This window comes from Chiloscyllium plagiosum, unplaced genomic scaffold (assembly GCF_037043375.1).
Source record: "Chiloscyllium plagiosum isolate Xiang-an unplaced genomic scaffold, Cpla_swu_hap1 HiC_scaffold_8, whole genome shotgun sequence".
Lineage (NCBI taxonomy): Eukaryota > Metazoa > Chordata > Chondrichthyes > Orectolobiformes > Hemiscylliidae > Chiloscyllium > Chiloscyllium plagiosum.
The window spans coordinates 108,689,421-108,712,309 of record NW_028270146.1 but is presented as its reverse complement, the minus strand read 5'-3'; the positions used below and the strand labels follow the sequence as shown (position 1 = coordinate 108,712,309).

Genomic DNA, 22,889 nt, shown 5'->3' with positions numbered 1-22,889 from the left:
ATCTCTAGAGCCTGTCCAGCATTGCTTTCCTGTCTCTGTAACATGGCAAGCGTTGCTTTACTGTCTCTGTAACATCTCCGGCTTTGCGATCCTTTTACTACAACATTTCCAGCTTTTCTATCCTATTTCTGTAAAATTTCCAGCCTTGCTTTCTTATCTTTGCAACATCTCCAATTTTGGTTTCCTTTCTCTGTGACATCTCCAGCCTTGCTTTATTTTCTCCGTGTGAGATATAGGCAAAGTAGTGTTACTTCTGCAAACATAATTACTCATGCAAGGTAAATGAACTCACACCAGTGTATAATTGTTTCAATCAAGAGCTGAGTCAACAAGAATGAAAACTATTTGAAGGAAATATATAATTGTTTTTGCATTAGCTAAAATGTGCATACAAGAATGAAACGTGCCTGTAGACACTGTTACATGTTACAGATAAATAGATGAGGTGCTGTGAGGATGTAGATTAAGCCAGATATTTTTGTACAAGCAGTAGTTATAAGCATCTCTTTCGCACTTCTGCAAAAAAAAGAACAATTAAAAGGTCATAAGGATCAATATGGTTGGGGAAAGGGAGGAGATGTCATAAGTGGTGGAAATAGATAGTAGTGAAGGAGGATATACCTCACAATGGACCACAGCAGGATGTGGTGAAATTGCAAAGTAAAACTTGTAATTTCTTATGCACAAGGCCGGATAAGGCAAGAGATAAACAAGAGCAATAGGCACCGGGTTTGGAGTAGTGTATCCTATATAAGATATGTACTTGCTAAACTCTAGGTGACTATTTCAGGCACTATGCTTGCAAGCGGATAATAAACATACTGATTGCTTCAGATCTTGTCTCGCAATGAAATTATTGAAATGAGTGAGGCTTCATTTCTCACACTTGTAGGCTGTCTGGGATATTCTTCCATCGCCGGGGTTAGTGGCTGGCCCTGGACACTGGGAAGACGTGTACCGTTCCCGATTGACGAGCGGTCTCGTGTCCCGGTTTGGTCTGCTGCCTTGCGAGACTGGTACGAATCCCACAAGAGAGACAACTTAATCAGACAGTGAAAGAAGGTCAGAAGAAAATACGGCAAAAAGGGGTCAGGCAACTCTGTGCACAGACCAAGATAAGAAAACTGACATTTAAGCATTGCCTTGATGGCTGGGAAAAGGGGTATGTAATCGCTGTGGGACTGGCGAGGGCCCTGAGAAACGGGGGTAGGCAGAGAAAGTAGAACTGTCACAGAGTAAAGGAGGAAAAAGTCGCTGGTAATATTCCTCCTGAAAGTCCGTTGGGGAGGATGTTGCGGGAATGGCCAAGTTGCACTCGTACAAGGGAAAAACATGAAAAGAAAATGATTAAATATTGTTGTTTAGTATGGACCAAAGAACCAATCCTTCGTCCGGCTGTCTTCTGGTCAAAGTATGGTTCAGACGAGGATGGGTATGTTAGTATTTAGATTTGTATATGAATGAGAAAAAACCTTTTAGTCAAGAAGAGGCGGACTATGAGTCCTGTTGGAACGGCAGTTTGAGAATGATGGTAGTAAAGACAAGGGATTCCCCCTCTGCTCGACCCTGTCCCTGGCATCCTCTTGGCGGCTTCCCCCAACCCCCAACCCCCGCTGTACCATAAAATCAGATTAGGTGAAAATGGGAGAGGAGGAGAGACAAACTGAGAGACTGAGAAAGGGAACGGATGACCCACAAGAGGAGGACGAAGGGGCTGTGGACGGGGATGTTGTTCTTCCCGACCCTCAATCCTGAACAAAATAAAGAGAAGATAAAGTAGATGTAGAGGAGGCCTCCAGAGTATCAAAACCAAAGTCTGAAGGGGGAAACAAAAACAAAAAAGGTAAGAACGTTTAGACTTATCCCCTTTGGGAGGTACCAATAGGGAACAAACAGATTTGGTTAGAAAGTGCCTCCCTCGCCAGTGGGGAGGTCAGAATATTTAAGGAGATCAAGGTCTTGGTTGAGGATACGGTAGGGTTGTCTGCACAAATTGATCATTATATACGTGGACTGAGTTAAAGTCTATTTTGAATATACTATTTACTTTGGAAGAAAGGGGACTTATACGAGGAGCAGCCATTGAAAGATGGAACAGGGAACATCCCATTGGGGATGGGGATGCTGGACAGAGAGAGAAGAAGTTTCCCCTCAGAGAGCCCCAGTAGGAAAATCAAAACCTGGAGCATAGAGAAGGGAATTGAAAGACCTGTTTCAAAAAGGAATAAGAGAAGCACTTCCAAGTCTCAGAATTTGACTAAAGCCTTTGAAGTTAGAGAGGAGAAAGGTGAGACTCCCTCAGCTTTCTTGCAATGATTAAGAGACTCAATGGTAAAATACTCTGAAATGAACCTTGAGGACCCAGTGGGCCAGGGTCTTTTGAAAGTACATTTTGTGACAAAGACATGGCCAGACATAAAGAGAAAGATACAGAAGATAGAAGGGTGGAGCGAAGAACCATTGGATGAATTGTTAAGAGAGGCACAGAAAGTATTTGTAAAGATAGAGGATGAGAGACAAAAACAGAAGGCAAAAATGATGGTAGCTATGGTTGATGAAGTAGTTAACAAAAGAATGGAATCAATAGTGAGCAACCGGAGTGGCGAGTGGCAACATGTAGGACAGAGAGGAAGAGGGAGCGGACACGGGGGGTGTTTGATAGCGGGTTCGGGTGACAGGATCAGAGACGGAACTCTCCACAGTCAGGATGCTATTATTGCGGAATGATAGGATATTTTTTAGCGGGAGTTTTCTTCCCTACACAGGGAGGAAAGGGCAATTCCGCTTATGAATTTTGATAAAGAAGAGGGGTGTCAGGTGTTCCTGCCCCCGGGGACACAGCAGGAACCCTTGATAAACTTGAAGGTGGGACCTGTAGGGAAGAGGTAGTCTTCCTGGTAGATACGGGGGCAACACGGTCATCACTGAATTTTAAACAAAAGAAAGTAGAAATGTCGACACGGTCAATTACTTTTTTCCGGGGTAAAAGGGGAAGGATTTACTGTTCCAGTATTTGAACCTATGAAGATAGAATGTCCTAAGGATTGGAGTCACAGAGGAACTGTTGTATATCCCTGATATAGGAAGAAAGTTACTAGGGAGTGATTTAATTACCCTCTTAGGACTGGAGATTTGAATTCAGGAAAAAGAATAAGTTGTACAAATGGCAATGTTGTATGGGCTAGAGAAGGGAATCGTGGTAAAATACAGATCCCTCCCCGAGAAATAAGTTGGAAAAGGAAATGGGACGTTATTTATGAGCTACAGTATCCCATTTCCATAGAAGGATAACGAGGAGTGCAGCCAGTCACTGAGGGACTAGAGATGTACTGTTGGAGCCATGTATGTCTCCTTACAATATCCGAATTCTACCAGTGCGAAAATCCGATGGAACTTAACGTTTGGTGCAGGATTTGCAAACATTGAATCAAATAGAACAGATCAGGCACCCCGTGCGGCCAAATCCCTGTACGTTATTAAGTAAGATCCCTCATGACCACAAATGGTTTAGTGTGATAGATTTAAAAGATGCCTTTTGGGCTTGTCCCTTGGCAGAGGAAAGTAGGAATGTGTTTGCATTTGAATGGGAATATCTGTAGACAGGACAGAAACAACAATACCGATGGATCGTGCTCCCCCAGGGGTTTACGGAATCCCCAAATTTATTTGGACAGATGTTAGAACAAATATTGGATAAAGTTAGCAGCCTCAAGGGAACTACCCTGTTGCAGTATGTACATGACCTCTTAGTAACAGGAAAAAGAAGAGAAAGAGTAGCAGAAGCCACTAAAGAATTATTGCGTTTCCTGGGTCAGCAGGGACTGCGAGTATCTAACAACAGACTCCAATATGTCGAGAGAGAAATGAAATACTTGGGCCATTTAGTTAGAGAGGGAAAGTGAAAGATAAGCCTGGAACAGATAGAGGGAATAGTGGGGATGCCGCTACCCAGGACTTAAACGGGAATTATGTATTTTTTGGGGTTTAAGGGGATATTGCAGATTGTGGATTGATTCTTATGCTCAAAAGACGAATAAATTATATCTCAAACTATTGGAGGAGGAACCAAAGTGTCTGATATGGAAAGATGAGGTAAAAGAACTATTGAGCAATGCAAAAGAGATCTGATCCTTCCCCCCGTGTTACCCTTACCTTCTCTAGATAAACCTTTCCATCTCTTTGCTACAGTAGATAAGGGAGCGTATTTGGGAGTATTAACCCAGAGGTGTGGAGCAATGAAGCAGCCAGTAGCATATCTTTCGAAGCTATTGGATCCAGTATCCCAGGGGTGGCCTCAGTATGTGCAGGCCGTGGCTGCCACTGCACTGTCGGTGGAGGAAAGCAGGAAGCTTACAATTGGGGGAGGACTAATAGTAAGCACTCCACACCAAGTGAGAGCGATCTTAAACCAAAAAGCTGGACTATGGTTGACAGACTGGTGGGTTCTGAAATATGAGGCAATATTAACAGAAAAGGATGATCTCATGTTGGTCACGGACAATTGTTTAAATCCAGCTGCCTTTCTTTGGAAAGGGGAAGGAGACTCTACTCAGAATCCAGGGCACGACTGCCTTGACAATATAGAATGAGGAGAAAGTGAGGTCTGCAGATGCTGGAGATCAGAGATGGAAATGTGTTGCTGGAAAAGCGCAGCAGGTCAGGCAGCATCTAGGGAACAGGAGAATCGACGTTTCGGGCATTCCTGAAGGGCTAATGCCCGAAACGTCGATTCTCCTGTTCCCCAGATGCTGCCTGACCTGCTGCGCTTTTCCAGCAACACATTTCCATTTTTGACAATATAGAATACCAAACTAATGTCCGCATGGACCTGAGAGATGTTCCACTTCATGCAGGGGCTAGACTTTTTATAGATGGATCATCCTGGGTGACTGAAGGGAAAAGATATAATGAGTAAGCAGTCGTAGATGGGACAAACGGTAGTGTGGTGGAGGCAGGAAGGTTACCAAATGGGTGGTCAGCTCAGATCTGCAAACGCTATGCATTGGAAAGAGCCCTTACGACATTAGAAAATAAAGAGGGAACAGTATACACTGACTCTAAATATGCATTTGGTGTTGTGCACACTTTTGGAAATATATGGCAGGGAGGAGGACTGATCAATAGCCGGGGGAAGGAATTAGTTCATGAAGAATTGATTAAACGGGTCTTGGAATCCGTATTACTCCCCCGAGAGATAGCAGTAGTGCACATAAATGGTCATCAGAAAGGAAATGAACCAGAAGTTAGGGGAAATAGATTAGCCGATGAAGTGGCTAGGGAAGCCACCCTGAACCCACAAGAAGTGGTGATTCATTCCCTAATACCTACTATCCCAGGTCCTAGGGAAGCTCCTATATTTACTGAAAGAGAAGAAAAAGAATTGAGAGATTTAGGGGCTGCAAAAACAGCAGACGGGCATTGGAAGTTACCTGATGGAAGGGAAATGTTAAACAAAATGATGACGCGAGAGATTATGGCTGTCCTACACCAAGGCAGTCATTAGGGAGTACAAGCAATGTGTGATTAGTTCTTAGGGAATATGGATGTAAAGGAATATATGCAGTTGCTAAACAAATATGTGAGGGATGTATAATATGCAGAAAGGTAAATAAGAAAGTCTTGAGAAAACAGACCCCGGGAGGAAGAGACCCAGGATTGAGACCTCCCCAGAGTATACAAGTAGATTATACTGAACTACCCAGAGACGGCAGACTAAAATATATGCTGGTCATAGTAGATCATTTATCTGATTGGGATGAGGAATACCCCCTAGCTACTGCCACTGCGAGTGGGGTGTCTAAAACAATATTAGAGCAAATAATTCCCCGATATGGGCTAGTGAACCGTATAGATTCTGACCAAGGAACTCATTGTGGGATATAGGTAAATTAATGTTACTTCTGCAATTATAATTTCTGATACAAGGTGAATGAACTCACACCAATGTGTAATTGTTTCAGCCAAGAGCTGAGGCAACAAGAATGGGGACTATGTAAAGGAAATATATAATTGTTTTCATCTCAGCCAAAACTGGTATGTCAGCATGAGACGTGATTACAAAACAATGGTAGATGTATGGACGAATAGATAAGAAGTTGTAAGAAAATGCAATCACTTGTATAACAGTAGGTAAAAACATCTGTTTTCCCACTTGTACGGAGACACAGGAACAAAGGTCATAAAGGTCAGAGTGGCCTTCGGAGAGGAATAAATGCTGATAAAGAAAGGATATGCCTAACGATGACCTGCAGTGGCATGACGTCAAACAACCTTATGGGGGCCAGAGATAGGCATTTGTAACGGACAAGGCCGGATAAACAGAAGTTGTGGGATCAGTCTTAGGGAAATGAGTGACGTAAGCTCAAATTGTATAAATTTTGAAAGCTGGTTGAATTTGATGTGTATTTGTCTCTGCCTTGTTTGGCATTAGACATTGCACCAACTTGCAAGTGTAAAAATAAAGGACACTACTGATTCAGATTTTTGTCTTGGACTGCAATTGTTTCTTGTGTGAGCTTTGTTTCTCACATCATTTTACCTCTAAAGTGTTACAGGGGGTAATGAAAGGGTTGAGAATTTTCTGGAAGTTTCATGCTCCATGGCACCCACCATCATCGGGAAGGGTTGAGAGAACGAACCAAACACTCAAACGACAGCTCTCTAAATTGATAATAGAAACCAGACTCCCTTGGACCAAATGTTTACCTATAGCTCTCTTACGAGTACGAACAGCCCCAAGGAAAGATTTGGGACTATCCCCCTATGAAATCTTATTTGGATTGCCTTACTTGGGAACGAATGGAGAATTGCCAATTCCCGAAACTAAAGATTTGTTTTTAAAGAAGTATATCCTGGGCTTGACCTCCTCTTTATCTTTCCTCAGAAAACAGGGTTTATTGGCACAGACTCCACCCCTTGAATTCACCGTTCACCCCATCCGGCTGGGTGATTGGATCTTAGTAAAATCATGGATAGAGACTAAATTCCAGTCGGACTGGGAAGGGCCGTACCAGGCTCTTTTGACTACCGAAACGGCAATAAGGACGGCGGAGAAAGGCTGGACTCATTATACTCGGATCAAAGGGCCAGTGGACCCTCCAGTTGAGGAAGAAGTCTGGACAGCTGAATCAATGCAAGCCCCGCTGAAACTCAGACTAAAGAGACTTTGAGTAACTGATTATATAGTGGCGACGCGAGCGCGGGATTATTTCTGTAAGATTGTATATTAAGTCTTTTTGTGCTTCAGCATGATGTTTCGAATACTGGGAATGCTTAGAGTTATGATGCTAACCCTCTTAGTGTTAGGATTTTTTCAAATATCATTTTCATATGTATTAACAGCTCCGGAGTCTGATAATCCACAAGTAATAGACGCTGATGCATGCAGCTTAGTAACTTGTGGGGATGTAGATAATCAGACACAGTACCGCAGCTCTGAGATACATCTTAAGTCCTTTGGGGATGGTACTTGGTATAATGGTCTCGTCACAGTACACTGGGCCCCTTCCGACCAGCTCGCGATTGTCCCGATAAAAAGTGTAACCCAATATACCTAACAATAAGGAAAACCACATGGCACGAAGCAATTCTGGGGGTGGAGGGGGCACCTATGAGATACAATTAAATGAAACATTTCGGATCGAAACGAAAGCAAATGGGAAGGATTTCTTGGGCTGTTGTTTTCGAATTAGCGTAGGACAGGGAAAACGGGTAGAATTACAGGGTAATAAGATACAACCTTTCACCCCCTCCTGATGATCCTAAAGTTGTAAAAATTATAGAGGTAAAGGACTTGAAACAGACCATCGAAATAGAAACTGGGTACAGGGATGCAAATGCCTGGATTGAATGGGTAAAGTATACTGTAAAACATCTGAACAAAAGCAATTGCTGTGCATGTGCCTCCGGTAGGCCAGTGGCCCAGGTGGTTCCCTTTCCACTCGGGTGGAAGCGAGACAGGAAGGGCATGAAATGTATGATAGCCATGTCTCAGGATGAAACTGCATGGACCGATAGGAATTGTAACTCCCTATCTCTGATGTTCGCTCCCTTGGAGAAGAAAGATGTACAAGATCCACCTCCCCCCCTCACATTTTCTGCCGCAGTTGGAAATCACACATCGTGTGTGCGTAGACGAGGTACAAGTCGGTTGAGAGATTTGGGGGAACTGAAATTATGTACAGAGATTAAGAATGTTACCGAAACGGAGAAGGGAGGGAACTACTCAGCACTAAAGGTTCCCCGAGCGGATCTGTGGTGGTAATGTGGAGGCAAAATATTGAGACCCACCCTACCTCCGGATTGGAGAGGGATATGTGCAATTGTACAATTGGAAATTCCATTTACCCTGGCATTTGAGAAGGAAAAGATAGTAGGGAAAAAGGGAAGAGGTAAGAGATTACTGTTAGATACTTCTTTCGATGACAGAATTTATCTTGATTCGGTAGGAGTCCCTAAGGGAGTACCTGATGAATTCAAGGCTCGTAACCAGATTGCAGCAGGCTTTGAGTCAGCTCTCTTTTGGTGGGTAACAATAAATAAAAATGTAGATTGGATAAATTACATCTTCTATAATCAACAGCGATTTATAAATTATACAAGAGATGCGGTTAAAGGAATTTCAGAACAGCTTGATGCGACAAGTTGGATGCGACAAGTAGGATGGCATGGGAAAACAGAATAGCCCTTGATATGATTTTAGCAGAAAAAGGGTGTGTGTGTGTGATGTTAGAAGGAAGCTGTTGTACCTTTACTCCTAATAACACTGCACCTGATGGTTCAATTACTCGGGCCTTAAGGGGAATGACTACCTTAGGAGAGGAACTGGCTGAGAATTCAGGAGTAGACACATCTCTCACGGGATGGCTTGAATCATGGTTTGGAAAATGGAAGGGGGTGGTGATTTCTATCCTTACTTCCCTGATAGTAGTAGTCGGGGTATTGGTGGCCATTGGCTGTTGTATCATACCCTGTATACGAGGACTCAGCCAAAGACTGATTGAAACAGCCTTGGTGAAACAGAACCCCTAAAAGGGAATCAGACAGAGGAACTTTATTGACTAAATAATGAGAAGATGAGTGAAAACAAGATGGATGAAATCTCCGGAATGATGCTTGCGAATTTCGGGGGCGATGTTTAAAAGAAAAATTGCAGAAGATAACAAATGGTAATTAAAGAAAAAGGGGAAATTGTGGGATGTGGGAGAAATACTGTTAGTTCTGCAATTCCATTTACTTATACAAAGTAAATGAACTCACACCTGTGTGTAATTGATTTAGCCAAGAGCTGAGTCAACAAGAATGGAAACTATGTGGAGGAAATATATAATTGTTTTTGTATTAGCTAAAACTGTATGCCAGCATGAAACGTGATTGCAAAACAATGGTAGATATTATGGGCAAATAGATAAGATGTTGTGAGGGGATGAAGTGAAGCTAGATACGCCTGTACAAACAGTAGGTATAAACATCTGTTTCCCACTTTTACACAGTGGGAACAAACCCCAATTAAAGAGGTCATAGGTCATGACCTCGGGAGGGGCCCAGATGGAGAGAGTAGATACTGAAGAAGAAAGAATATACCTAACAATGACCTGCAGCGGGATGAGGTCAAATGGCCTTGTGAGGGCAGAAAAAAAGCATTTTGTCACAGACAAGGCAGGATAAACAGGAGTAATCGGGCCAGTCTTAGGGAAGGGGAGGAGCAATGTAAAACAAAAGAAATCAAATTATATAAATATTGTAGTTGAATTGAATTTGGTGTGTATGTCCTCTGCCTTAAAGGCACTGGGCATCACACCCAATTGCAAGTGTAAAATAAAGGACACTACTGATTCAGATTTTTTTTCGGATTGCAATTATTTAAGTGTGTGGGCTTTGTTCCTCAGAGTTATAATATCCCAGTCCCCAGAGCCAATCCATGCTTTGACCTCGTCTGCCTTACCTGTCAGACCTTGTGTGTCGAAATAAATGTCCTTTAAACCAGAAGACTTTTCCCTCCCTTGACTGTGCCCCTGGATATCCTGGATAGAAAACATGCTTTCGATGGATGATGCATTTTTCCCTTGTCTGATCAATGAGCCCTCTCTTACTCAGAATCCAAAACCCTGCCAAACTACTTTAAACCCTCCGGGGTAAGACAAACAAATCTCCCTCCAGGGATACTGGTGCCTCTCTGGTTCAAGTTCAACCCGCCCCCCTTTTTCAGGTCACCTCTACCACAGAAGAGATCCCAATGATCCAAGAACTGAAAACCCTGCTCCCTCCACCAGCTCCTCAGCCACGTATCCATCTGACCGATCTTTCTATTTCTACCCTCATTGGCTTGTGGCATTGGGAGTATTCTGGAGATCACAGCCCTTGAGGCATTACTTTGTAACTTCTTTCCGCACTCCCTGTACGTATTTCACAGGATCCCATTCCTGTGACTATGTCATGTGTACCGATGTGAAAATGACCTCTGGGTATTTATCTTGCCACTTCAGAATGTTCTGTAACTGCTCAGAGACATCCTTGATCCTGATACCCGGCAGGCAGCACACCATCCTGCGGTCTCTTCTGCAGCCACACAGTCTCCTGCCTGTCCCCCACTATTGAGTCTCCTATCAGTATCACTGTCAATACAGAGGATCTGACAAACAGAGACTGGGTGGACTATCTGCAGTTGGATCTATATTTGGAAAGTGGGAGAATGTTAAAGTGATACAGTGAGAATTCAGGGCCAGTGTGCTCCTGATAAGGGAAAACTAAAGGCAGCATATCCAGCGAATACTGATCAAGTGATATTGTGAGTTTGTAAAGAAAATACAGTGCAATAAACTCCAGTGAAGCCAAAGGAAAGTATAGAGAGTGCAAGGGGATTCTTGAAAAATGAAGGACAAACAATGGTCATTAAATATCCTTGTAGAAAGTGTTAAGGAAAAGCCACAAAGTATTTTAGCAGTATAGTTAGAATAAGAGAATTACTGGGGAAAGAGTGGAGCCTGTTAGAATCTAAAAGGACAATCTGTGCACGGAGCCAGAGGAAGTAGGTGAGGTCTTCAACGAATACTTCCCATGTGTATTCACACAGGAGAAAGACATTATCGCTGAGGATGTCAGTTGGGATGGCGAGTTTCTCAAACATGTTAAGATCAATAATGTGGCAGCATTGAATGTTTTCACATGCATAAAGTTGGAGAAATCCACAGTGGGCAACGAAATGCTTCCCAGGCTGCTATGGGAGGTAAGGGAGGAGATTGCTGGGGCATTGGCGGATATGCTTAATATTTTGCTGGACACAGATGAAGTGCCGAATGACTGGAGGATCGCTAATGTGGTTCCTTTGTTCAGCAAGGGCAGCAGGGATAGGCCAAATAATTACAGAGCAGATAGTCTGACAGCAGGGTCAGGGAAATTATTGGACACAATTCTGAGGGACAGGATGAAACAACATTTGTAAAGGCAGAAACTGATTAGGGATACTCATCATGGATTTGGTAGAGTAAGATCCTCTCCCAAATTAAGCTGAGCTTTTTGCTTGAATTTACGATTGAGGATTTTGATGAGGGCAGCGCGGAAGATATGGGTTACATGGAGTTCATTCAGGCGCTTGACAAGGACCCTCACGGAACGCTGTTCCAACAGACCAATGGGATCCAAGGCAATTTGGCTGCCTGGATCCACAACAGTGGAGGTATGGTTTGTGCTTGAAATTCTTTCACCAGCGGGTGTACTACAGGAATCTGTGCAGCAACCATTGCTGTTTATTATAGAACGTAGAAAAGTACAGCACAGAACAGGTCCTTAGGCCCACAATATTGTGCCGAGACTTAATCCTAATGTAAAATATAGTAACTTAACCTACGCACCCCTCAACTCACTGCTATCCATGTGCATGGTCAGTAGTTGCTTACATGTCCCCTGATGTCTCCTTTATACCTTCCTCCTAATATCGTCACACTATGACTCCTCGTACCAGTCAATCCTGCCTGGGGAAAAGTCTCTGGCTATTGTCCCTATGTATTCCTCTCATTACTTTGTGCAGTATTATGTACATTTATGAGTTGGATGTGAAAGCAGAAGGTATCATTAGTAAGTTTGCAGATGACATGAAAGGTGAGGGTGTTGGTCTCAGGCTACAGTCTGAAGGTTGAGTCTGGGACAGAATTTCAAGACAGGAATTTAAACAGAGCGAAAACTGATCAATTAAAGTACATTTATTTCAAAATAAAAGGCCTAACAGTTAAGGCAGATGAACTCAGTGCATGGATGGGAACATGGGACTGGGGCACCATAGCATGACAGAAACACAGCTGAGGGAGGGACATGACTGGGAGTTCAATGTTCCAGGGTACAGATTCTACAAGAAGGAAAGAACAGGAGGTGATAGAGGAGGGGGAGTGGATTTGTTTGATCAGTGAAAACATTACAGCAGGATTTATAGAGGATATTCCTGGGAATGCCCAGTGAAGCCATAATGGTACAACTGAGAAATGAGAATGGGTCATCAGTTTGATATGACTGTACTACAGGCCCTCAACAGTCAGTAGGAATTTGAGCAGTAAATATGTCGGAAGATCTCAGAGATCTGTAAGAATGATAGGGATGGACTGGTCGGGGATTTTCACTTTCCAAACCTAGACTCAGACTGCTAGAGTGTTCAGAGCTTGGATGCGAGGAATTTGTTAGTCGTGTTTAAGAAAACTGTCTCACTTAGAATGTAAATGGTCGGACTGCAGAAAGGGGTAAAACCTGACCTCCCCTTGGGAAACAAGGAAGGGAAAGGGACTGAGTTATTAGTGGGGCAACACTTTCGCAAAGTGATCACGATTCTATTAGTTTTAAAATAGCGATGGAAAAGGACAAGGTCCACAAGTTAAAGATCAAAACTGGCCTTGCTTCAATTCAGAAGGTATTATTCAAGGGCTCTTAACAATTGATTTTGGAGGCTAGTTACAGGTAAAGGGACATCAGGCAGGTGGGAAACTTTAAAAGTGAGATAAACTGAGAGGTCAGGGCCAGCATCTTCCTGTTAGTGTGGATGACAATGCTGACACAAGTAAGGAACATTAGATAAGGTGGGGGTATTGAGGCTCTGGTCATCAAAAAGGGGGCACATGTCACTTATGGCCAGCTGGATTAAGGGCATCCATTGAAGAACATTGCGGGTGGAGTAATACATTTAAGAGGGAAATCAGGATGGCCAAAAGGGGACCACAGGAAGCTTTGGCAGATCAGGCTGAGCAAAATCCAAAGAGATTCTACATGTATGTTAACAACACAAGATTAACTAGGGGCAGAATATGGCTCCTTGAAGATGAATGAGGCCATCCACAGGAGATGGCTGAAATACTAAACGAAAATGTCACGTTTGAACTTACTGTGAAGGAAGACTGGGGACGTCGGGGGAAAAAAATGTGACTCCACATAAAAGAAGGTACTGGAGGTATTAAAATGCATATAAGGGAGACAAGTCCTTGGGAACTAATAAAGTATATCTCAGGATATTGTGGGAAGCTCAGGAAGAAATTGCGGAGTCCCATAAAGTGATTTCTCTATCACTGATAGCCAGAGGTTATCAGTGTCTTCAGGGATCCTGGAGGGGGCTAATGCTGTGCCAGTGCTTAGAAAAGGCTACGAGGGAAAGCCAGGGACATCAACACCAATTGGCTTGATGTCAGTGGTGCATACGTTGTTGGAATCAGGTCCTCGGGATAGGAGTTATATGTATTTCCAAAGACAAGGATTGATTAGGGATAGTCAGCACAGCTTTAGTGTACTGCGTAGAATTCTGATCAGCCTGATTTAGGAAGCATTTTCTGAAACTGTAAATGCTGCAAGGATTGACGAAGATGTTACTGATACTGGAGGGTGTGACATAAACGGAGAGGCTGGATAAGCTGGAAAGCAACATGGGGGTGAGGAGATAAGATTGTTTTGGCAAATAAGGTAAAGGAGAATGCAAAGAGTTTTCTACAGCACACACGTACAAAAAAACAAATGGACAGACACTAGGGCCCCTCAAAGATCAGTAAGGCCATCGATGTGTGGAACCATAGGAGATGGGCAAGAGCCTAAATGAGCATTTCATGTCAGAACAGACTGTGAACAAAGACTAGGAAACAAACGAAATAAACAGTGATGGCTTATAAAGAGTCCCTATTACAGAAGAGGTGGTGCTGGAGGTCTTAGAACACAAAGGTAGAGAAAGCTCTAGGTCCTAAACAAGCGTATCCCAGAACATTGTGACAATGTAGTAGCAGGGACACGAGCAGGGATATTTATATCATTGTCTTTCTCATTTCCATTGGGTGTAGGTGGCTGAGGGGTGACTTTACAAAGGTTTAGAAAACCATGAGGGCGACAGGTAAGTTGATTAGCCAACATCTTTACCACAGGGTAGTGGGGTCCATAACTAGATGGGATTGAACTGCAGAAGGAGAAGGTGTTAGCAATTTTGGAAAGTGTTAAAATAGATAAGTCCCCTGCGGTGGATAGGATTGATGCTTGGATTCTCTGGTAAGCCAGGAAGGAGATTGCCGAGCCTTTGGCTTTGATCTTTATGTTGAAACTTTATTGCTGGAACAGCACAGCAGGTCAGGCAGCATCCAGGGAACAGGAGATTCGACGTTTCGGGCACAGGCCCTTCTTCTCATTCCTGAAGAAGGGCCTGTGCCCGAAACGTCGAATCTCCTGTTCCCTGGATGCTGCCTGACCTGCTGTGCTGTTCCAGCAATAAAGTTTCAACTTTGATCTCCAGCATCTGCAGACCTCACTTTCTCCTCGAAGATTTCAACCTACTGCGAATCCTCTTACAAGGATGCCTTCCTTGAAGAAGCTCTCTGCCTCTCTCATTCCTGAAGAAGGGCCTGTGCCCGAAACGTCGAATCTCCTGTTCCCTGGATGCTGCCTGACCTGCTGTGCTGTTCCAGCAATAAAGTTTCAACTTTGATCTCCAGCATCTGCAGACCTCACTTTCTCCTTTGATCTTTATGTCATCATTGTGTACAGGAATAGTGCCAGAAGGCTGGAGGACAGCAAATGTTAACCCCTTGATCAAGAAGGGAAGTAGAGACAACCCTGGGTAATTACAGACCTGTGAGCCATACTCCGATTCTGGGTAAAGTGTTGGAAAGGCTGGTAAAAGAAACTAACATTTATAATCACCTTGAGATGAATAAGTTGATGAGGGATAGTCAGCACGGTTTTGTGAAGGATAGGTCATGCCTCACAAACCTTATTGACGTATTTGAGAAGGTGACCTAACAGGTGGATATGGCTAAAGCAGATCTTGGTCATGCAGGTGAACAGAGACATCACTGTGTCTATGTACATGGATCCGTTGAAAGTCGCCATCCAGGTTAAGAAGGCATTCAGCATGTGAGCTTTTATTGATACAGGGATTGAGTTTCGGAACCATGATATAATGCTGCAGCTGTACAAAATTCTGGTGTGGCCGCATTTGGAGTTTTGCCTATGGTTCAGATCACCCCATTACAGGAAGGATGTGAAAGATTTGGAAAGGGTTCAGAGGAGACTTACTAAGATTTTTCCGAGTCTGGAGTGAAGGTCTTATGAGGAAGGCTGAGGGACTTGAATCTGTTTTTGTTCGTAAGAAGACATTTGAGGCCAATTAATTGAGACATAAAAGATAGTCAGAGAGTTAGATGGGTTGGACAGCGAGAGCCTTTTCTCTTGGGTGGCGATGCCTAACGCGAGGGGAGACAGCTTTAAATTGAGGTAGATACTAATATTAATAAATAGATATGGAACAGATGCCAGAGGTAGGTTCTTTACTCAGAATAGTCGAGGCATGGTATGCATTGCCTGCAACAGTAGTAGACTCACTAACTTTAAGGACATTTAAATGGTCTTTGGTTAGTTATATGGACCAGAATGGACCAGTGTTGGCTACTTGGGCTTCAGATTGGTTCCACAGGTAGGCACAACACCGAGAGCCGAAAGGCCAGTACTGCACTGTCATGTTCTGTGTTCTAGAGGGCATAAATATAAGATGGGAGAGGAAAGACTTAGATGGGATTGCAGGAGAACATTTTCCACACAGAGGGGGGTGCAGGCATGGAATGGGTTTACAGGGGAAGTGGTAGAGAAAAATACAACAACAAAATGTAAAAGACATTAGGGCTGGTACATGGAGAGGAGAAGGTTTGAAGGGATATGGGTCAAGTGCAGGGAAACATGACTTGTTCAGGGAATCTGGTCAGCATGGACTTGTTGGATCGAAGGAACTGTTTCTGTGCTGCATGGCTCTGTCTCCAGTTAATGGAGGAGGAGACGACCGAGATAAGGCATGTGATAGACACTGAAGCAAGTTACAGCAATAAGGATGGTAGTCTGGAGTGCAATACATTTCAACTATGTTGATGGGCTATCGGAAAGAGAAGACGTTACAGAGACAGGAACTGTTATAGGAGTTAAACATTATTGAAGACACTGGTGCACAAGACATGCCACAGATACAGTGTTGAAAAGTAGTGAGTCTTAGTACAACAGAACTTACAGCAGGGGTGGGGTTTGAGCCTGCGTTGTGTCGTACTGTGCTCCCCCTCCAGCACTGTATCTATATCATGTCCTGTTAGCTGATGTTTGGAGCCCTCTCATTGCTCTCTGCTCTGTGCACTGTGAGCGATCTTACCTCGCTGCAGAATTTATTGAAGACTCAAGATCTCCCTTCCCTTTGTCTTTCTGGCTGACCAACCATCTTCAATGTGGTGATGGATGAGACACCCAGCAGCTGGGAAGTCTATTGAGTCAGGAACATCCTAAATACAGACAGAACAGAGAGAAATGGGCAGAATGGGATGCTAGACGAATGAACTGAGTGTTACACTTAGAGAATGGTACTAAGTCACACAGAGATCTGGCAAATCCCAGGCTGCATCCTTGGCCTGTTCAGCCTCGTCTCTCCGGAGTGGAGAATTATGTTGGCTCAGGATCTGGAGTAGCTGCAAGAGTGAGACACCCTGACAGAGGCAGCAATTAGACCCACACAGTGAGGGATACCACATGGAGAGCGACTGAGTGATATCACCAGAGTGTTGGAAGATGTCAGTATCAAACAATTGTGTCGGAAGAACGGGTTTTGCTTCATTATGCACTGGTATAACCGGTCAGGAATGAGCAACCTGCGAGCAAGTGAAGTGATGGCCTTGTAGTATTATTGCTAGAGCATGTATCAAAAACCTCAGCTAATGTTCAGGGGAGACAGGTTTGAATCCCACCATCAGAACGGGGGGAATTTTAAATCAATCAATACAAAAAATGCAACTAACAATTCATGAATAAGTATGAAACCGTTGCTGATGTCCAAAATAATCTTTGTTCATCAAAAAGACACTGGTTCTTTTGAGAAGGACATCTGCCTATCCTCACGTGGTCTGCACGACATACCCACAGCAAAGTGTTTGCCTCTTAATTACCCTCTGAAAGGGCCGAGTAAGCTACTCAGCACAAGGGCAGCTAGGGCTGGGCAAGAAAGGCTGGTCAGCCAGAGACACCCACATTCCACAAGTAAATAAAAACAATCCCATTGCACTGGGACCCAATGGAACCATGATGAGAATGGAGTGCTGGTAAGGGCTGGGCAAGAAAGGCTGGTCAGCCAGAGACACCCTGGTCGGTTTATGGACAGAGCTTTAAACTGACAGAGAGGATGCAGGGACAGGATTCAAGTGAAAGGAGCTTTCCAAATCCAAAGAGAAAGAGGGAAGCATCAGAACAGCATGGGGATGTGGCTGAAGACAAGCAGAAAGGAGCAGGGTGGAAAAAGTTTAACTAAAACTGTACATCAGTGAATAGGTTTGTGACAGGAGATTCTGGGAAAGAGTAAATTATGTTTTATTTTGGAACGGACAAAATATTTTCAACATGGTAAATGGATTTGTGACACAGAGATAAATGGGATTTAGACAGTAGAGAGACATTGTTACAGGGCGAACAAAAGGTGGAACATAAATATTCAATGGTTCACAACCTTGCGGAAACTCAGGCAAAATGGGCAACGCTAACAATAATGGGTAAGAAAGGCATTACAGAGAAAGCATTTGGTCTCAGATCATGAAGTAGAGTCAGTCTGAATGTAAATTCTGGCTACTACTTGCCAAGGACACAAGCAGCAGAACAGTTTTTGCTACCGAACAGCATTTCATTGCTCATCACTGCATTAAACAGGAATTCATTGGAATTTTTAACAAAGGCACTGAGATAAATTTGGGAAACTTCAATATTCGCATAATCTGGGACAATCACACTGACAACAGTGATATTCAAAGAGGAGAACTTTTTTTCCCCTCAGATATCACATTGTGCAACTGGCGATGGACGCAGCTATCTCAGAGCGACTGTTGTCTGATGAAGCTAAGTGAATGAGTAATGTCACACAGAGAGATCCTCTGGGAAACTGGGATAAATTGAAATGTAATTAAGTCTAAAGCTTTAATGTGAATCACAGAATGGACAAGATACAACTGGAAACAAATTAGCCCATTTACATGGGTTTGAGAAGTGAACTGACCAAGGATTAACAGGATGAACAGACTGAAATGTGTGTCTGTAAATGAACAGTTGAAAAACACTTGAAGAATGGTGTAAAACACTCAACAAAAGGACATTCCATTTTAATTTCCATCAAAACCTCAACAACGAATTCCTACCTGTCCCTCACTCAGGACAAAATGGATCTTATTAGATTATCAGGCTTAGAAGATCACCAAAATGTACTAACAATTCTAAAGTGAGAGAGTGTTTATGCAGTAAGTGTTAGAGAGATTGCGAACTGTCTGCTAGCAGGAGGGGGGCAGTGAGAAGGGAAATCATTATCAGGGTTTTATGAGATGATAGGAACAGGGAGAGGTGAAGGTGCTGGAGGTGGTGAGAGTGTTACAGAGAGTGATCAGGGCCTGAACGGTGTTACAAAGCCAGTACGAATTGCTGCAGCTGGAGGGGTTTACAGAGGTAGGGAGGGACATATGTATTTTAATTTAATCATTCAAGGGCTGTGGGTGTCACTACCCGAACCAGCATTCTTTTCCCCACTGCTAATTACCCAGAGGGCAGTTCCGAATCAGCCATATTGCTGTGGGTCTGGAGTCACATGACAGCCAGACCAGTTTAGAATGTCAGATCACCTTCCCTAAAGGATGTAAGTGAACCAGATGTCTTTTTCCTACTGATCAACAATGCTTTTATGGTGGCCTCACCAGTGTCCACCACAACATGACATCCCAACTCCTACTCTCAATGCTGTGACCAATGAAGGTAACCATCCCAAACGCCTGCTTCACCAGCCTGGGTACCTGTGACACCACGCTCAAAGAACTGTGTACCTGCATCCCCGGGTCACTGACTGACAACACTACCCAGGGCCCGAACATTAACTGTACAAGTCCCACCCTGGTTTGTTTTACCAAAATGGCACACTTCATATTTATCTAATTAAACTCCATCTGCTATCCTTCAGCCCACAATCCCAGCAGTACTGTCCATCCTGTTTTATCACAGTTAACCTTCTTCACTGTCCAGTATATCACCAATTTTAGTGCCACCCACAAACGTATTTACCAGGAAACTAATATTCTCAGCCAAATCAATTATCCAAATGACAAACACCTCCAGTCAGAAAAACAAAATGTCTCCAACTGCCCTCTGTCTTATACCATGAGGTAAATTGTATATCCAGTTGACTAGCTCGTCCTGGGTGCCATATCCTTTTACCTTGATCGGAACGTATTACCCAGTTTTCCATATGGAAGGAGAACATAAAACAGTAAAGTATAAGGCCCTTGGGCCCTCAATGTTATGCCGACCTTTTATCCTCCTCCAAGATCAAACTAACCTACATACATTTCATTTTACTACCATCCATGTGCCTTTCCAAGAGTCTATTAAATGCCCCTAATGTATCTAACTCTACTAACACCACTGCAGTACATTCGACGCACCCACCACTCTTTGGAGAACAAAACTCTGAAATCTCCCCTAAACCTTCTTCCAGTCATCTTATTATTATACTCCCTTGTGACAGCCATTTCTGCCATGGGAAAAAAAGTCTTTCACTGTTCACTGTGTCTGTGCCTCTTATTATCTTGTTCACATCTACCAAGACGTCCCTCATCCTTCTTCACTCCAATGAGGAAAGCCTTACCTCCCTCAACCTTTCTTCATAAGACATTTTCTCCAGTACAGGCAGCATCCTTGTACATCTTCTTTTTACCATCTCTAAAGCTTCCACATCTTTCCTGTAATGAGAGAACCAGAACTGAATGTAATATCTAAGTGTGGTCTGAGCAGAGCGCTACAGAGCTGCAGCATAGCCTCACAGCTCTGAAACTCAATCCCCCAGCAAATGAAAGCCAACACAACGTATTCCTTCTCAACAACCCTGTAAGCTTGGGTGGCAACTTTGAGGGATCTATGGCGGTGGAACCCAACATCCCATTGTTACTCCACACTGCCAAGAATCCTATTTTTAACCCAATATACTGAATTCAAGTTCGACCTTCCAAAACGAATCACTTCACACTTATCCAGATTGTACCCTTTCCGCCACCTCTCAGCCCAGCTCCCCATCATGTCAATGCCCCGTTGCAACCAGCAACAGATCTCCACACTATCCACCACTCCAACAATCTTTGTGTCATTGGCAAACTTACGAACCCAATCTTCCACTCCCATATCCAAGTCATGTATAAAAATCACAAAGAGCATGGTTCCGGGAACCGATCCCGGCTGAACACGACTGGTCACCGAACTCCAGGCTGAATGTTTTCCATCTATCATCACCCTCTGTTTTCTATAGGCCGGAATTCTGTATCCAGACAGAAAGGTTTCCCTGTACCCCATGCCTCCGTACTTTCTGAATAGCGAGAGGTAATGAGGTGCTGTATGAAAGGATTGAGAAGTGCTGGGGGACTGGAGAAGGTTGCAGTGATATCATGTGCTGGAGATGCTGGATGTTACAGACAGAGTGGGTTGTAGGTGCTGGACAGGATGACAGACATAAGGATTTTTGTGGCGTTTTGGGGATAGTGGACACAACACTAAGTGTCAAAGTCATTTTGGAAGGAGATAAGGATAGTGCAGAAGTGAAGGTGCCAAATTTGGAGAAGCCCCCGAATCATTAGAATGTTACTGTCACTGGGCATTATCATTATCACGAGACAGGAGCTGGCAAACACAGACTGGGAGGAACTATTTGCAGTTGGGTTCATATTCGGATCAAGGAAGAAATTTAAAGTGATACAGTGAGAATTTAGGGCTAGTGTCCTCCCAGAAGAGAAGAGTGAAATACAACGGCAGTAACTCCAGTGAATACTGGTCAAGCGATATCGTGAGCTGGATAAAGGAAGTACAGTGCGATGAAAACAGGCAAAGCACTTCAAAAGTATAGAGAGTGCAAGGGGTCCTTAAAAATGAGGAGCAAAGAATGGGTTTGAAATACCCTTGGGATATACTGTTAAGAAAAGGCCACAAGGTGTTTTATCAATACAGTTAGAGGAAGAAGATTACTAGAGGAGAAAGTGAGGTCTGCAGATGCTGGAGATCAGAGATGGAAATGTGTTGCTGGAAAAGCGCAGCAGGTCAGGCAGCATCTAGGGAACAGGAGAATCGACGTTTCGGGCATTAGTTAAATAGTTGCGCCTGTTAGAAACCAAAGGGATAATCTGTGCATGGAGCCAGAGGAAGTAGGTGAGGTCTCCAGTGAATACTTCCCATCTGTATTCACACAGGAGAAAGACATCGTAGCCGTGGATTTCAGTTGGGATGCTCAGGTTCTACAACATGTTAAGATCAATAAGGAGCAAGTATTAAATGTCTTCACAGGCATAAAGGTGGAGAAATCCCCAGTGCCCAATGAAATGTATCCCAGGCTGCTATGGGAGGTAAGAGAGGAGATTGCTGGGGCCCTAGTGGATATATTTAATACTTTGCTGGCCACAGGTGAAGTGCCGAATGACTGGAGGATCGCTATTGTGGTTCCTTTGTTCAAGAAGGGCAGCAGGGATAGACCAGGTAATTACAGAGCAGATAGTCTGACAGCAGGTGAAGGGAAATTTCTGGGAACAATTCTGAGGATGAATAAACACTTGAAAAGGCAGGGATCAACTCGGCTGGGTCATCACAGATTTGGCAGAGGAATATACTGTCTGAGGAATTCAGTTGCGTTTTCTTTTTAAATGATCTCTCAAAATATTGATGAGGGCAGTGCAGATGATGTGGTTTACATGGACCTGAATAAGGCCTTTGACAAGGTCCCACATGGAAGGCTGGTCCAAAAGGGAAGAGCCACTGGGATTCAAGGCAAGTTGGTAAATTGGATCCAAAATTCGTGGATAAACATCTTCGTGTTTGAAATTCATTCACCAGCGGGTGTACCACAGGGATCTGTGCAGGAACCATCGCCGGTCAGTCTGTCGAATAGTAACTTCGATGTGAAAGCAAAAGTAATCATTAGTAGGTTTGCAGACGACATGAAAGATGAAGATGTTGTTCACAGTGAGGTGGTTGGTCTCTCGCTACAGTCTGATGACGATCAGATGATAATCTGAGCAGAGTTTAGTTCTGATCAATGTGAGGTCATACCCTGTGGGAGGTACGATAAGCGAAGCGCAGACATAATGAATGGTTGGTTCTTGCCAACTACTGAGGAACACAGCGACCTGAGGGGACAATCCAAATATCCCTAAAGATGTCAGCACAGGTGGACTGGGAGTGGAAGGCACCTGAACTGGGAGTGCATGGGGGACCCACATCCTGGTGGGGTGAATTGTTAGATCTGCTTGAGAGGATATAATCTAATCTGGCAGGATGTTGAACATTAAACAGTCACAAAGTCAGAAAGAAGATTGAGACTGTTGCACAAGGTAAAGACAGCAATTTCAACAGACAAG

General features: G+C 43.6%; 1 long non-coding RNA gene across 1 annotated transcript in view; it reads right to left on the bottom strand.

Annotated features, from left to right (window-relative positions):
• Positions 1-314: 314 nt before the first annotated feature.
• LOC148149488 (uncharacterized) overlaps positions 315-22,889 on the bottom strand; it is a 92,566-nt gene continuing 69,991 nt past the window's right edge. The window contains exons 5-6 of the long non-coding RNA XR_015757784.1: positions 16,637-16,763; positions 315-516 (exon numbers count right to left, since the gene is read on the bottom strand). This is a non-coding gene — a long non-coding RNA (uncharacterized LOC148149488). The remainder of the gene's footprint in view (positions 517-16,636; positions 16,764-22,889) is intronic.